Below are 16754 nucleotides of genomic sequence, written 5' to 3'. Positions count from 1 at the left end.
TTTGCACGAAACTTTATACATAGAACCATAAGACATGGGGCTACAAATTTTGTGCCCATGACCCTCGCAAATTCTTTAGTATTCACTATCAAAACATTGCTCGAATCCATATTAGAGAAATCGAAGATTTCTTAAAGGTGTACCCCTTTGGTGAATTGGAGATTTCACTAATTTCTCCGAAATGTATTACCCTCGTGTTCAACTCGTTCGATATTTTTCCCCAAGAGATCTCATGGGAAAATGAATATATTGGAGTCAAAACGGAGCCTTAAGTCAACATTTCAAAAAAAAATTCCCCTTTTTGATGGCAATTTTCACAAGTTTTTTCCTTATATTAATACATCTCTCAGTATTTTGACTGTATCACCCTCTAGACACCTCGGATTTGCACGAAACTTTATACATAGAAGCCTAAGACATAGGGCTACAAATTTTGTGCCCATGACCCTCGCAAATTCTTTAGTATTCACTATCAAAACATTGCTCGAATCCATATTAGAGAAACCAAAGATTTCTTAAAGGTGTACCCCTTTGGTGAATTGGAGATTTCACTAATTTCTCCGAAATGTATTACCCTCGTGTTCAACTCGTTCGATATTTTTCCCCAAGAGATCTCATGGGTAAATGAATATATTGGAGTCAAAACGGAGCCTTAAGTCAACATTTCAAAAAAAATTCCCCTTTTTGATGGAAATTTTCACAGGTTTTTTCCTTATATTAATACATCTCTCAGTATTTTGACAGTATCACCCTCTACACACCTCGGATTTACATGAAACTTTATACATAGAACCCTAAGACATAGGGCTACAACTTTTGTGCCCATGACCCTCGCAAATTCTTCAGTATTCACTATCAAAACATTGCTCGAATCCATATTAGAGAAATCGAAGATTTCTTAAAGGCGTACCCCTTTCGTGAATTGGAGATTTCACTAATTTCTCCGAAATGTATTACCCTCGTGTTCAACTCGTTCGATATTTTTCCCCAAGAGATCTCATGGGTAAATGAATATATTGGAGTCAAAACGGAGCCTTAAGTCAACATTTCAAAAAAAATTCCCCTTTTTGATGGCAATTTTCACAAGTTTTTTCCTTATATTCGTACATCTCTCAGTATTTTGACAGTATCACCCTCTAGACACCTCGGATTTGGCCAAAACTTTATACATAGAACCCTAAGACATAGGGCTACAAATTTTGTGCCCATGACCCTCGCAAATTCTTTAGTATTCACTATCAAAACATTTCTCGAATCCATATTAGAGAAACCAAAGATTTCTTAAAGGGGTACCCCTTTGGTGAATTGGAGATTTCACTAATTTCTCCGAAATGTATTACCCTCGTGTTCAACTCGTTCGACATTTTTCCCCAAGAGATCTCATGGGTAAATGAATATATTAGAGTCAAAACGGAGCCTTAAGTCCACATTTCAAAAAAAAATTCCCATTTTTTATGGCAATTTTCACAAGTTTTTTCCTTATATTCGTACATCTCACAGTATTTTGACTGTATCACCCTCTAGACACCTCGGATTTACACGAAACTTTATACATAGAGCCCTAAGACATGGGGCTACAAATTTTGTGCCCATGACCCTCGCAAATTCTTTAGTATTCACTATCAAAACATTGCTCGAATCCATATTAGAGAAACCAAAGATTTCTGAAAGGGGTACCCCTTTGGTGAATTGGAGATTTCACTAATTTCTCCGAAATGTATTACCCTCGTGTTCAACTCGTTCGATATTTTACCCCAAGAGATCTCATGGGTAAATGAATATATTGGAGTCAAAACGGAGCCTTAAGTCAACATTTCGAAAAAAAATTCCCCTTTTTGATGGCAATTTTCACAAGTTTTTTCCTTATATTCGTACATCTCTCAGTATTTTGACTGTATCACCCTCTAGACACCTTGGATTTGCCCGAAACTTTATACATAGAGCCCTAAGACATGGGGCTACAAATTTTGTGCCCATGAACCTCGCAAATTCTTTAGTATTCACTATCAAAACATTGCTCGAATCCATATTAGAGAAATCGAAGATTTCTTAAAGGTGTACCCCTTTGGTGAATTGGAGATTTCACTAATTTCTCCGAAATGTATTACCCTCGTGTTCAACTCGTTCGATATTTTTCCCCAAGAGATCACATGGGTAAATGAATATATTGGAGTCAAAACGGAGCCTTAAGTCAACATTTCAAAAAAAATTCCCCTTTTTGATGGAAATTTTCACAGGTTTTTTCCTTATATTAATACATCTCTCAGTATTTTGACAGTATCACCCTCTAGACACCTCGGATTTGCACGAAACTTTATACATAGAACCATAAGACATGGGGATACAAATTTTGTGCCCATGACCCTCGCAAATTCTTTAGTATTCACTATCAAAACATTGCTCGAATCCATATTAGAGAAATCGAAGATTTCTTAAAGGTGTACCCCTTTGGTGAATTGGAGATTTCACTAATTTCTCCGAAATGTATTACCCTCGTGTTCAACTCGTTCGATATTTTTCCCCAAGAGATCTCATGGGAAAATGAATATATTGGAGTCAAAACGGAGCCTTAAGTCAACATTTCAAAAAAAAATTCCCCTTTTTGATGGCAATTTTCACAAGTTTTTTCCTTATATTAATACATCTCTCAGTATTTTGACTGTATCACCCTCTAGACACCTCGGATTTGCACGAAACTTTATACATAGAAGCCTAAGACATAGGGCTACAAATTTTGTGCCCATGACCCTCGCAAATTCTTTAGTATTCACTATCAAAACATTGCTCGAATCCATATTAGAGAAACCAAAGATTTCTTAAAGGTGTACCCCTTTGGTGAATTGGAGATTTCACTAATTTCTCCGAAATGTATTACCCTCGTGTTCAACTCGTTCGATATTTTTCCCCAAGAGATCTCATGGGTAAATGAATATATTGGAGTCAAAACGGAGCCTTAAGTCAACATTTCAAAAAAAATTCCCCTTTTTGATGGAAATTTTCACAGGTTTTTTCCTTATATTAATACATCTCTCAGTATTTTGACAGTATCACCCTCTACACACCTCGGATTTACACGAAACTTTATACATAGAACCCTAAGACATAGGGCTACAACTTTTGTGCCCATGACCCTTGCAAATTCTTCAGTATTCACTATCAAAACATTGCTCGAATCCATATTAGAGAAATCGAAGATTTCTTAAAGGCGTACCCCTTTCGTGAATTGGAGATTTCACTAATTTCTCCGAAATGTATTACCCTCGTGTTCAACTCGTTCGATATTTTTCCCCAAGAGATCTCATGGGTAAATGAATATATTGGAGTCAAAACGGAGCCTTAAGTCAACATTTCAAAAAAAATTCCCCTTTTTGATGGCAATTTTCACAAGTTTTTTCCTTATATTCGTACATCTCTCAGTATTTTGACAGTATCACCCTCTAGACACCTCGGATTTGGCCAAAACTTTATACATAGAACCCTAAGACATAGGGCTACAAATTTTGTGCCCATGACCCTCGCAAATTCTTTAGTATTCACTATCAAAACATTTCTCGAATCCATATTAGAGAAACCAAAGATTTCTTAAAGGGGTACCCCTTTGGTGAATTGGAGATTTCACTAATTTCTCCGAAATGTATTACCCTCGTGTTCAACTCGTTCGACATTTTTCCCCAAGAGATCTCATGGGTAAATGAATATATTAGAGTCAAAACGGAGCCTTAAGTCAACATTTCAAAAAAAAATTCCCATTTTTTATGGCAATTTTCACAAGTTTTTTCCTTATATTCGTACATCTCACAGTATTTTGACTGTATCACCCTCTAGACACCTCGGATTTACACGAAACTTTATACATAGAGCCCTAAGACATGGGGCTACAAATTTTGTGCCCATGACCCTCGCAAATTCTTTAGTATTCACTATCAAAACATTGCTCGAATCCATATTAGAGAAACCAAAGATTTCTGAAAGGGGTACCCCTTTGGTGAATTGGAGATTTCACTAATTTCTCCGAAATGTATTACCCTCGTGTTCAACTCGTTCGATATTTTACCCCAAGAGATCTCATGGGTAAATGAATATATTGGAGTCAAAACGGAGCCTTAAGTCAACATTTCGAAAAAAAATTCCCCTTTTTGATGGCAATTTTCACAAGTTTTTTCCTTATATTCGTACATCTCTCAGTATTTTGACTGTATCACCCTCTAGACACCTTGGATTTGCCCGAAACTTTATACATAGAGCCCTAAGACATGGGGCTACAAATTTTGTGCCCATGAACCTCGCAAATTCTTTAGTATTCACTATCAAAACATTGCTCGAATCCATATTAGAGAAATCGAAGATTTCTTAAAGGTGTACCCCTTTGGTGAATTGGAGATTTCACTAATTTCTCCGAAATGTATTACCCTCGTGTTCAACTCGTTCGATATTTTTCCCCAAGAGATCACATGGGTAAATGAATATATTGGAGTCAAAACGGAGCCTTAAGTCAACATTTCAAAAAAAATTCCCCTTTTTGATGGAAATTTTCACAGGTTTTTTCCTTATATTAATACATCTCTCAGTATTTTGACAGTATCACCCTCTAGACACCTCGGATTTGCACGAAACTTTATACATAGAACCATAAGACATGGGGATACAAATTTTGTGCCCATGACCCTCGCAAATTCTTTAGTATTCACTATCAAAACATTGCTCGAATCCATATTAGAGAAATCGAAGATTTCTTAAAGGTGTACCCCTTTGGTGAATTGGAGATTTCACTAATTTCTCCGAAATGTATTACCCTCGTGTTCAACTCGTTCGATATTTTTCCCCAAGAGATCTCATGGGAAAATGAATATATTGGAGTCAAAACGGAGCCTTAAGTCAACATTTCAAAAAAAAATTCCCCTTTTTGATGGCAATTTTCACAAGTTTTTTCCTTATATTAATACATCTCTCAGTATTTTGACTGTATCACCCTCTAGACACCTCGGATTTGCACGAAACTTTATACATAGAAGCCTAAGACATAGGGCTACAAATTTTGTGCCCATGACCCTCGCAAATTCTTTAGTATTCACTATCAAAACATTGCTCGAATCCATATTAGAGAAACCAAAGATTTCTTAAAGGTGTACCCCTTTGGTGAATTGGAGATTTCACTAATTTCTCCGAAATGTATTACCCTCGTGTTCAACTCGTTCGATATTTTTCCCCAAGAGATCTCATGGGTAAATGAATATATTGGAGTCAAAACGGAGCCTTAAGTCAACATTTCAAAAAAAATTCCCCTTTTTGATGGAAATTTTCACAGGTTTTTTCCTTATATTAATACATCTCTCAGTATTTTGACAGTATCACCCTCTACACACCTCGGATTTACACGAAACTTTATACATAGAACCATAAGACATGGGGCTACAAATTTTGTGCCCATGACCCTCGCAAATTCTTTAGTATTCACTATCAAAACATTGCTCGAATCCATATTAGAGAAATCGAAGATTTCTTAAAGGTGTACCCCTTTGGTGAATTGGAGATTTCACTAATTTCTCCGAAATGTATTACCCTCGTGTTCAACTCGTTCGATATTTTTCCCCAAGAGATCTCATGGGAAAATGAATATATTGGAGTCAAAACGGAGCCTTAAGTCAACATTTCAAAAAAAAATTCCCCTTTTTGATGGCAATTTTCACAAGTTTTTTCCTTATATTAATACATCTCTCAGTATTTTGACTGTATCACCCTCTAGACACCTCGGATTTGCACGAAACTTTATACATAGAAGCCTAAGACATAGGGCTACAAATTTTGTGCCCATGACCCTCGCAAATTCTTTAGTATTCACTATCAAAACATTGCTCGAATCCATATTAGAGAAACCAAAGATTTCTTAAAGGTGTACCCCTTTGGTGAATTGGAGATTTCACTAATTTCTCCGAAATGTATTACCCTCGTGTTCAACTCGTTCGATATTTTACCCCAAGAGATCTCATGGGTAAATGAATATATTGGAGTCAAAACGGAGCCTTAAGTCAACATTTCGAAAAAAAATTCCCCTTTTTGATGGCAATTTTCACAAGTTTTTTCCTTATATTCGTACATCTCTCAGTATTTTGACTGTATCACCCTCTAGACACCTTGGATTTGCCCGAAACTTTATACATAGAGCCCTAAGACATGGGGCTACAAATTTTGTGCCCATGAACCTCGCAAATTCTTTAGTATTCACTATCAAAACATTGCTCGAATCCATATTAGAGAAATCGAAGATTTCTTAAAGGTGTACCCCTTTGGTGAATTGGAGATTTCACTAATTTCTCCGAAATGTATTACCCTCGTGTTCAACTCGTTCGATATTTTTCCCCAAGATATCACATGGGTAAATGAATATATTGGAGTCAAAACGGAGCCTTAAGTCAACATTTCAAAAAAAATTCCCCTTTTTGATGGAAATTTTCACAGGTTTTTTCCTTATATTAATACATCTCTCAGTATTTTGACAGTATCACCCTCTAGACACCTCGGATTTGCACGAAACTTTATACATAGAACCATAAGACATGGGGCTACAAATTTTGTGCCCATGACCCTCGCAAATTCTTTAGTATTCACTATCAAAACATTGCTCGAATCCATATTAGAGAAATCGAAGATTTCTTAAAGGTGTACCCCTTTGGTGAATTGGAGATTTCACTAATTTCTCCGAAATGTATTACCCTCGTGTTCAACTCGTTCGATATTTTTCCCCAAGAGATCTCATGGGAAAATGAATATATTGGAGTCAAAACGGAGCCTTAAGTCAACATTTCAAAAAAAAATTCCCCTTTTTGATGGCAATTTTCACAAGTTTTTTCCTTATATTAATACATCTCTCAGTATTTTGACTGTATCACCCTCTAGACACCTCGGATTTGCACGAAACTTTATACATAGAAGCCTAAGACATAGGGCTACAAATTTTGTGCCCATGACCCTCGCAAATTCTTTAGTATTCACTATCAAAACATTGCTCGAATCCATATTAGAGAAACCAAAGATTTCTTAAAGGTGTACCCCTTTGGTGAATTGGAGATTTCACTAATTTCTCCGAAATGTATTACCCTCGTGTTCAACTCGTTCGATATTTTTCCCCAAGAGATCTCATGGGTAAATGAATATATTGGAGTCAAAACGGAGCCTTAAGTCAACATTTCAAAAAAAATTCCCCTTTTTGATGGAAATTTTCACAGGTTTTTTCCTTATATTAATACATCTCTCAGTATTTTGACAGTATCACCCTCTACACACCTCGGATTTACATGAAACTTTATACATAGAACCCTAAGACATAGGGCTACAACTTTTGTGCCCATGACCCTCGCAAATTCTTCAGTATTCACTATCAAAACATTGCTCGAATCCATATTAGAGAAATCGAAGATTTCTTAAAGGCGTACCCCTTTCGTGAATTGGAGATTTCACTAATTTCTCCGAAATGTATTACCCTCGTGTTCAACTCGTTCGATATTTTTCCCCAAGAGATCTCATGGGTAAATGAATATATTGGAGTCAAAACGGAGCCTTAAGTCAACATTTCAAAAAAAATTCCCCTTTTTGATGGCAATTTTCACAAGTTTTTTCCTTATATTCGTACATCTCTCAGTATTTTGACAGTATCACCCTCTAGACACCTCGGATTTGGCCAAAACTTTATACATAGAACCCTAAGACATAGGGCTACAAATTTTGTGCCCATGACCCTCGCAAATTCTTTAGTATTCACTATCAAAACATTTCTCGAATCCATATTAGAGAAACCAAAGATTTCTTAAAGGGGTACCCCTTTGGTGAATTGGAGATTTCACTAATTTCTCCGAAATGTATTACCCTCGTGTTCAACTCGTTCGACATTTTTCCCCAAGAGATCTCATGGGTAAATGAATATATTAGAGTCAAAACGGAGCCTTAAGTCAACATTTCAAAAAAAAATTCCCATTTTTTATGGCAATTTTCACAAGTTTTTTCCTTATATTCGTACATCTCACAGTATTTTGACTGTATCACCCTCTAGACACCTCGGATTTACACGAAACTTTATACATAGAGCCCTAAGACATGGGGCTACAAATTTTGTGCCCATGACCCTCGCAAATTCTTTAGTATTCACTATCAAAACATTGCTCGAATCCATATTAGAGAAACCAAAGATTTCTGAAAGGGGTACCCCTTTGGTGAATTGGAGATTTCACTAATTTCTCCGAAATGTATTACCCTCGTGTTCAACTCGTTCGATATTTTACCCCAAGAGATCTCATGGGTAAATGAATATATTGGAGTCAAAACGGAGCCTTAAGTCAACATTTCGAAAAAAAATTCCCCTTTTTGATGGCAATTTTCACAAGTTTTTTCCTTATATTCGTACATCTCTCAGTATTTTGACTGTATCACCCTCTAGACACCTTGGATTTGCCCGAAACTTTATACATAGAGCCCTAAGACATGGGGCTACAAATTTTGTGCCCATGAACCTCGCAAATTCTTTAGTATTCACTATCAAAACATTGCTCGAATCCATATTAGAGAAATCGAAGATTTCTTAAAGGTGTACCCCTTTGGTGAATTGGAGATTTCACTAATTTCTCCGAAATGTATTACCCTCGTGTTCAACTCGTTCGATATTTTTCCCCAAGAGATCACATGGGTAAATGAATATATTGGAGTCAAAACGGAGCCTTAAGTCAACATTTCAAAAAAAATTCCCCTTTTTGATGGAAATTTTCACAGGTTTTTTCCTTATATTAATACATCTCTCAGTATTTTGACAGTATCACCCTCTAGACACCTCGGATTTGCACGAAACTTTATACATAGAACCATAAGACATGGGGATACAAATTTTGTGCCCATGACCCTCGCAAATTCTTTAGTATTCACTATCAAAACATTGCTCGAATCCATATTAGAGAAATCGAAGATTTCTTAAAGGTGTACCCCTTTGGTGAATTGGAGATTTCACTAATTTCTCCGAAATGTATTACCCTCGTGTTCAACTCGTTCGATATTTTTCCCCAAGAGATCTCATGGGAAAATGAATATATTGGAGTCAAAACGGAGCCTTAAGTCAACATTTCAAAAAAAAATTCCCCTTTTTGATGGCAATTTTCACAAGTTTTTTCCTTATATTAATACATCTCTCAGTATTTTGACTGTATCACCCTCTAGACACCTCGGATTTGCACGAAACTTTATACATAGAAGCCTAAGACATAGGGCTACAAATTTTGTGCCCATGACCCTCGCAAATTCTTTAGTATTCACTATCAAAACATTGCTCGAATCCATATTAGAGAAACCAAAGATTTCTTAAAGGTGTACCCCTTTGGTGAATTGGAGATTTCACTAATTTCTCCGAAATGTATTACCCTCGTGTTCAACTCGTTCGATATTTTTCCCCAAGAGATCTCATGGGTAAATGAATATATTGGAGTCAAAACGGAGCCTTAAGTCAACATTTCAAAAAAAATTCCCCTTTTTGATGGAAATTTTCACAGGTTTTTTCCTTATATTAATACATCTCTCAGTATTTTGACAGTATCACCCTCTACACACCTCGGATTTACACGAAACTTTATACATAGAACCCTAAGACATAGGGCTACAACTTTTGTGCCCATGACCCTTGCAAATTCTTCAGTATTCACTATCAAAACATTGCTCGAATCCATATTAGAGAAATCGAAGATTTCTTAAAGGCGTACCCCTTTCGTGAATTGGAGATTTCACTAATTTCTCCGAAATGTATTACCCTCGTGTTCAACTCGTTCGATATTTTTCCCCAAGAGATCTCATGGGTAAATGAATATATTGGAGTCAAAACGGAGCCTTAAGTCAACATTTCAAAAAAAATTCCCCTTTTTGATGGCAATTTTCACAAGTTTTTTCCTTATATTCGTACATCTCTCAGTATTTTGACTGTATCACCCTCTAGACACCTTGGATTTGCCCGAAACTTTATACATAGAGCCCTAAGAAATGGGGCTACAAATTTTGTGCCCATGAACCTCGCAAATTCTTTAGTATTCACTATCAAAACATTGCTCGAATCCATATTAGAGAAATCGAAGATTTCTTAAAGGTGTACCCCTTTGGTGAATTGGAGATTTCACTAATTTCTCCGAAATGTATTACCCTCGTGTTCAACTCGTTCGATATTTTTCCCCAAGAGATCACATGGGTAAATGAATATATTGGAGTCAAAACGGAGCCTTAAGTCAACATTTCAAAAAAAATTCCCCTTTTTGATGGAAATTTTCACAGGTTTTTTCCTTATATTAATACATCTCTCAGTATTTTGACTGTATCACCCTCTAGACACCTCGGATTTGCACGAAACTTTATACATAGAACCATAAGACATGGGGCTACAAATTTTGTGCCCATGACCCTCGCAAATTCTTTAGTATTCACTATCAAAACATTGCTCGAATCCATATTAGAGAAATCGAAGATTTCTTAAAGGTGTACCCCTTTGGTGAATTGGAGATTTCACTAATTTCTCCGAAATGTATTACCCTCGTGTTCAACTCGTTCGATATTTTTCCCCAAGAGATCTCATGGGTAAATGAATATATTGGAGTCAAAATGGAGCCTTAAGTCAACATTTCAAAAAAAAATTCCCCTTTTTGATGGCAATTTTCATAGGTTTTTTCCTTATATTAATACATCTCTCAGTATTTTGACTGTATCACCCTCTAGACACCTCGGATTTGCACGAAACTTTATACATAGAACCCTAAGACATGGGGCTACAGATTTTGTGCCCATGACCCTCGCAAATTCTTTAGTATTCACTATCAAAACATTGCTCGAATCCATATTAGAGAAATCGAAGATTTCTTAAAGGTGTACCCCTTTGGTGAATTGGAGATTTCACTAATTTCTCCGAAATGTATTACCCTCGTGTTCAACTCGTTCGATATTTTTCCCCAAGAGATCTCATGGGTAAATGAATATATTGGAGTCAAAACGGAGCCTTAAGTCAACATTTCAAAAAAATTCCCCTTTTTGATGGAAATTTTCACAGGTTTTTTCCTTATATTAATACATCTCTCAGTATTTTGACAGTATCACCCTCTACACACCTCGGATTTACACGAAACTTTATACATAGAACCCTAAGACATCGGGCTACAACTTTTGTGCCCATGACCCTCGCAAATTCTTCAGTATTCACTATCAAAACATTGCTCGAATCCATATTAGAGAAATCGAAGATTTCTTAAAGGCGTACCCCTTTCGTGAATTGGAGATTTCACTAATTTCTCCGAAATGTATTACCCTCGTGTTCAACTCGTTCGATATTTTTCCCCAAGAGATCTCATGGGTAAATGAATATATTGGAGTCAAAATGGAGCCTTAAGTCAACATTTCAAAAAAAATTCCCCTTTTTGATGGCAATTTTCACAAGTTTTTTCCTTATATTCGTACATCTCTCAGTATTTTGACAGTATCACCCTCTAGACACCTCGGATTTGGCCAAAACTTTATACATAGAACCCTAAGACATAGGGCTACAAATTTTGTGCCCATGACCCTCGCAAATTCTATAGTATTCACTATCAAAACATTTCTCGAATCCATATTAGAGAAACCAAAGATTTCTTAAAGGGGTACCCCTTTGGTGAATTGGAGATTTCACTAATTTCTCCGAAATGTATTACCCTCGTGTTCAACTCGTTCGATATTTTTCTCCAAGAGATCTCATGGGTAAATGAATATATTAGAGTCAAAACGGAGCCTTAAGTCAACATTTCAAAAAAAAATTCCCATTTTTGATGGCAATTTTCACAAGTTTTTTCCTTATATTCGTACATCTCACAGTATTTTGACTGTATCACCCTCTAGACACCTCGGATTTACACGAAACTTTATACATAGAGCCCTAAGACATGGGGCTACAAATTTTGTGCCCATGACCCTCGTAAATTCTTTAGTATTCACTATCAAAACATTGCTCGAATCCATATTAGAGAAATCAAAGATTTCTTAAAGGTGTACCCCTTTCGTGAATTGGAGATTTCATTAATTTCTCCGAAATGTATTACCCTCGTGTTCAACTCGTTCGATATTTTTCCCCAAGAGATCTCATGGGTAAATGAATATATTGGAGTCAAAACGGAGCCTTAAGTCAACATTTCAAAAAAAATTCCCGTTTTTTATGGCAATTTTCGAAAGTTTTTTCCTTATATTCGTACATCTCTCAGTATTTTGACAGTATCACCCTCTAGACACCTCGGATTTGGCCAAAAATTTATACATAGAACCCTAAGACATAGGGATACAAATTTTGTGCCCATGACCCTCGCAAATTCTTTAGTATTCACTATCAAAACAATTCTCGAATCCATATTAGAGAAACCAAAGATTTCTGAAAGGGGTACCCCTTTGGTGATTTGGAGATTTCACTAATTTCTCCGAAATGTATTACCCTCGTGTTCAACTCGTTCGATATTTTTCCCCAAGAGATCTCATGGGAAAATGAATATATTGGAGTCAAAACGGAGCCTTAAGTCAACATTTCAAAAAAAAATTCCCCTTTTTGATGGCAATTTTCACAAGTTTTTTCCTTATATTAATACATCTCTCAGTATTTTGACTGTATCACCCTCTAGACACCTCGGATTTGCACGAAACTTTATACATAGAAGCCTAAGACATAGGGCTACAAATTTTGTGCCCATGACCCTCGCAAATTCTTTAGTATTCACTATCAAAACATTGCTCGAATCCATATTAGAGAAATCGAAGATTTCTTAAAGGTGTACCCCTTTGGTGAATTGGAGATTTCACTAATTTCTCCGAAATGTATTACCCTCGTGTTCAACTCGTTCGATATTTTTCCCCAAGAGATCTCATGGGTAAATGAATATATTGGAGTCAAAACGGAGCCTTAAGTCAACATTTCAAAAAAAATTCCCCTTTTTGATGGAAATTTTCACAGGTTTTTTCCTTATATTAATACATCTCTCAGTATTTTGACAGTATCACCCTCTACACACCTCGGATTTACACGAAACTTTATACATAGAACCCTAAGACATAGGGCTACAACTTTTGTGCCCATGACCCTCGCAAATTCTTTAGTATTCACTATCAAAACATTTCTCGAATCCATATTAGAGAAACCAAAGATTTCTTAAAGGGGTACCCCTTTGGTGAATTGGAGATTTCACTAATTTCTCCGAAATGTATTACCCTCGTGTTCAACTCGTTCGATATTTTTCCCCAAGAGATCTCATGGGTCAATGAATATATTGGAGTCAAAACGGAGCCTTAAGTCAACATTTCAAAAAAAATTCCCCTTTTTGATGGCAATTTTCACAAGTTTTTTCCTTATATTCGTACATCTCTCAGTATTTTGACTGTATCACCCTCTAGACACCTTGGATTTGCCCAAAACTTTATACATAGAACCCTAAGACATAGGGCTAAAACTTTTGTGCCCATGACCCTCGCAAATTCTTCAGTATTCACTATCAAAACATTGCTCGAATCCATATTAGAGAAATCGAAGATTTCATAAAGGCGTACCCCTTTCGTGAATTGGAGATTTCACTAATTTCTCCGAAATGAATTACCCTCGTGTTCAACTCGTTCGATATTTTTCCCCAAGAGATCTCATGGGTAAATGAATATATTGGAGTCAAAACGGAGCCTTAAGTCAACATTTCAAAAAAAATTCCCCTTTTTGATGGCAATTTTCACAAGTTTTTTCCTTATATTCGTACATCTCTCAGTATTTTGACAGTATCACCCTCTAGACACCTCGGATTTGGCCAAAACTTTATACATAGTACCCTAAGACATAGGGCTACAAATTTTGTGCCCATGACCCTCGCAAATTCTTTAGTATTCACTATCAAAACATTTCTCGAATCCATATTAGAGAAACCAAAGATTTCTTAAAGGGGTACCCCTTTGGTGAATTGGAGATTTCACTAATTTCTCCGAAATGTATTACCCTCGTGTTCAACTCGTTCGATATTTTTCCCCAAGAGATCTCATGGGTAAATGAATATATTGGAGTCAAAACGGAGCCTTAAGTCAACATTTCAAAAAAAATTCCCGTTTTTTATGGCAATTTTCGAAAGTTTTTTCCTTATATTCGTACATCTCTCAGTATTTTGACAGTATCACCCTCTAGACACCTCGGATTTGGCCAAAAATTTATACATAGAACCCTAAGACATAGGGATAAAAATTTTGTGCCCATGACCCTCGCAAATTCTTTAGTATTCACTATCAAAACAATTCTCGAATCCATATTAGAGAAACCAAAGATTTCTGAAAGGGGTACCCCTTTGGTGATTTGGAGATTTCACTAATTTCTCCGAAATGTATTACCCTCGTGTTCAACTCGTTCGATATTTTTCCCCAAGAGATCTCATGGGAAAATGAATATATTGGAGTCAAAACGGAGCCTTAAGTCAACATTTCAAAAAAAAAATCCCCTTTTTGATGGCAATTTTCACATGTTTTTTCCTTATATTAATACATCTCTCAGTATTTTGACTGTATCACCCTCTAGACACCTCGGATTTGCACGAAACTTTATACATAGAAGCCTAAGACATAGGGCTACAAATTTTGTGCCCATGACCCTCGCAAATTCTTTAGTATTCACTATCAAAACATTGCTCGAATCCATATTATAGAAATCGAAGATTTCTTAAAGGTGTACCCCTTTGGTGAATTGGAGATTTCACTAATTTCTCCGAAATGTATTACCCTCGTGTTCAACTCGTTCGATATTTTTCCCCAAGAGATCTCATGGGTAAATGAATATATTGGAGTCAAAACGGAGCCTTAAGTCAACATTTCAAAAAAAATTCCCCTTTTTGATGGAAATTTTCACAGGTTTTTTCCTTATATTAATACATGTCTCAGTATTTTGACAGTATCACCCTCTACACACCTCGGATTTACACGAAACTATATACATAGAACCCTAAGACATAGGGCTACAACTTTTGTGCCCATGACCCTCGCAAATTCTTTAGTATTCACTATCAAAACATTTCTCGAATCCATATTAGAGAAGCCAAAGATTTCTTAAAGGGGTACCCCTTTGGTGAATTGGAGATTTCACTAATTTCTCCGAAATGTATTACCCTCGTGTTCAACTCGTTCGATATTTTTCCCCAAGAGATCTCATGGGTAAATGAATATATTGGAGTCAAAACGGAGCCTTAAGTCAACATTTCAAAAAAAATTCCCCTTTTTGATGGCAATTTTCACAAGTTTTTTCCTTATATTCGTACATCTCTCAGTATTTTGACTGTATCACCCTCTAGACAGCTTGGATTTGCCCAAAACTTTATACATAGAACCCTAAGACATAGGGCTAAAACTTTTGTGCCCATGACCCTCGCAAATTCTTCAGTATTCACTATCAAAACATTGCTCGAATCCATATTAAAGAAATCGAAGATTTCATAAAGGCGTACCCCTTTCGTGAATTGGAGATTTCACTAATTTCTCCGAAATGTATTACCCTCGTGTTCAACTCGTTCGATATTTTTCCCCAAGAGATCTCATGGGTAAATGAATATATTGGAGTCAAAACGGAGCCTTAAGTCAACATTTCAAAAAAAATTCCCCTTTTTGATGGCAATTTTCACAAGTTTTTTCCTTATATTCGTACATCTCTCAGTATTTTGACAGTATCACCCTCTAGACACCTCGGATTTGGCCAAAACTTTATACATAGAACCCTAAGACATAGGGCTACAAATTTTGTGCCCATGACCCTCGCAAATTCTTTAGTATTCACTATCAAAACATTTCTCGAATCCATATTAGAGAAACCAAAGATTTCTTAAAGGGGTACCCCTTTGGTGAATTGGAGATTTCACTAATTTCTCCGAAATGTATTACCCTCGTGTTCAACTCGTTCGATTCTTTTCCCCAAGAGATCTCATGGGTAAATGAATATATTAGAGTCAAAACGGAGCCTTAAGTCAACATTTCAAAAAAAAATTCCCCTTTTTGATGGCAATTTTCACAAGTTTTTTCCTTATATTCGTACATCTCACAGTATTTTGACTGTATCACCCTCTGGACACCTCGGATTTACAGGAAACTTTATACATAGAGCCCTAAGACATGGGGCTACAAATTTTGTGCCCATGACCCTCGCAAATTCTTTAGTATTCACTATCAAAACATTGCTCGAATCCATATTAGAGAAATCAAAGATTTCTTAAAGGTGTACCCCTTTCGTGAATTGGAGATTTCACTAATTTCTCCGAAATGTATTACCCTCGTGTTCAACTCGTTCGATATTTTTCCCCAAGAGATCTCATGGGTAAATGAATATATTGGAGTCAAAACGGAGCCTTAAGTCAACATTTCAAAAAAAATTCCCGTTTTTTATGGCAATTTTCGAAAGTTTTTTCCTTATATTCGTACATCTCTCAGTATTTTGACAGTATCACCCTCTAGACACCTCGGATTTGGCCAAAAATTTATACATAGAACCCTAAGACATAGGGATAAAAATTTTGTGCCCATGACCCTCGCAAATTCTTTAGTATTCACTATCAAAACAATTCTCGAATCCATATTAGAGAAACCAAAGATTTCTGAAAGGGGTACCCCTTTGGTGATTTGGAGATTTCACTAATTTCTCCGAAATGTATTACCCTCGTGTTCAACTCGTTCGATATTTTTCCCCAAGAGATCTCATGGGTAAATGAATATATTGGAGTCAAAACGGAGCC

Source organism: Humulus lupulus, chromosome X (genome assembly GCF_963169125.1).
Source record: "Humulus lupulus chromosome X, drHumLupu1.1, whole genome shotgun sequence".
NCBI lineage: Eukaryota > Viridiplantae > Streptophyta > Magnoliopsida > Rosales > Cannabaceae > Humulus > Humulus lupulus.
Note: the sequence above shows the minus strand (reverse complement) of the source record.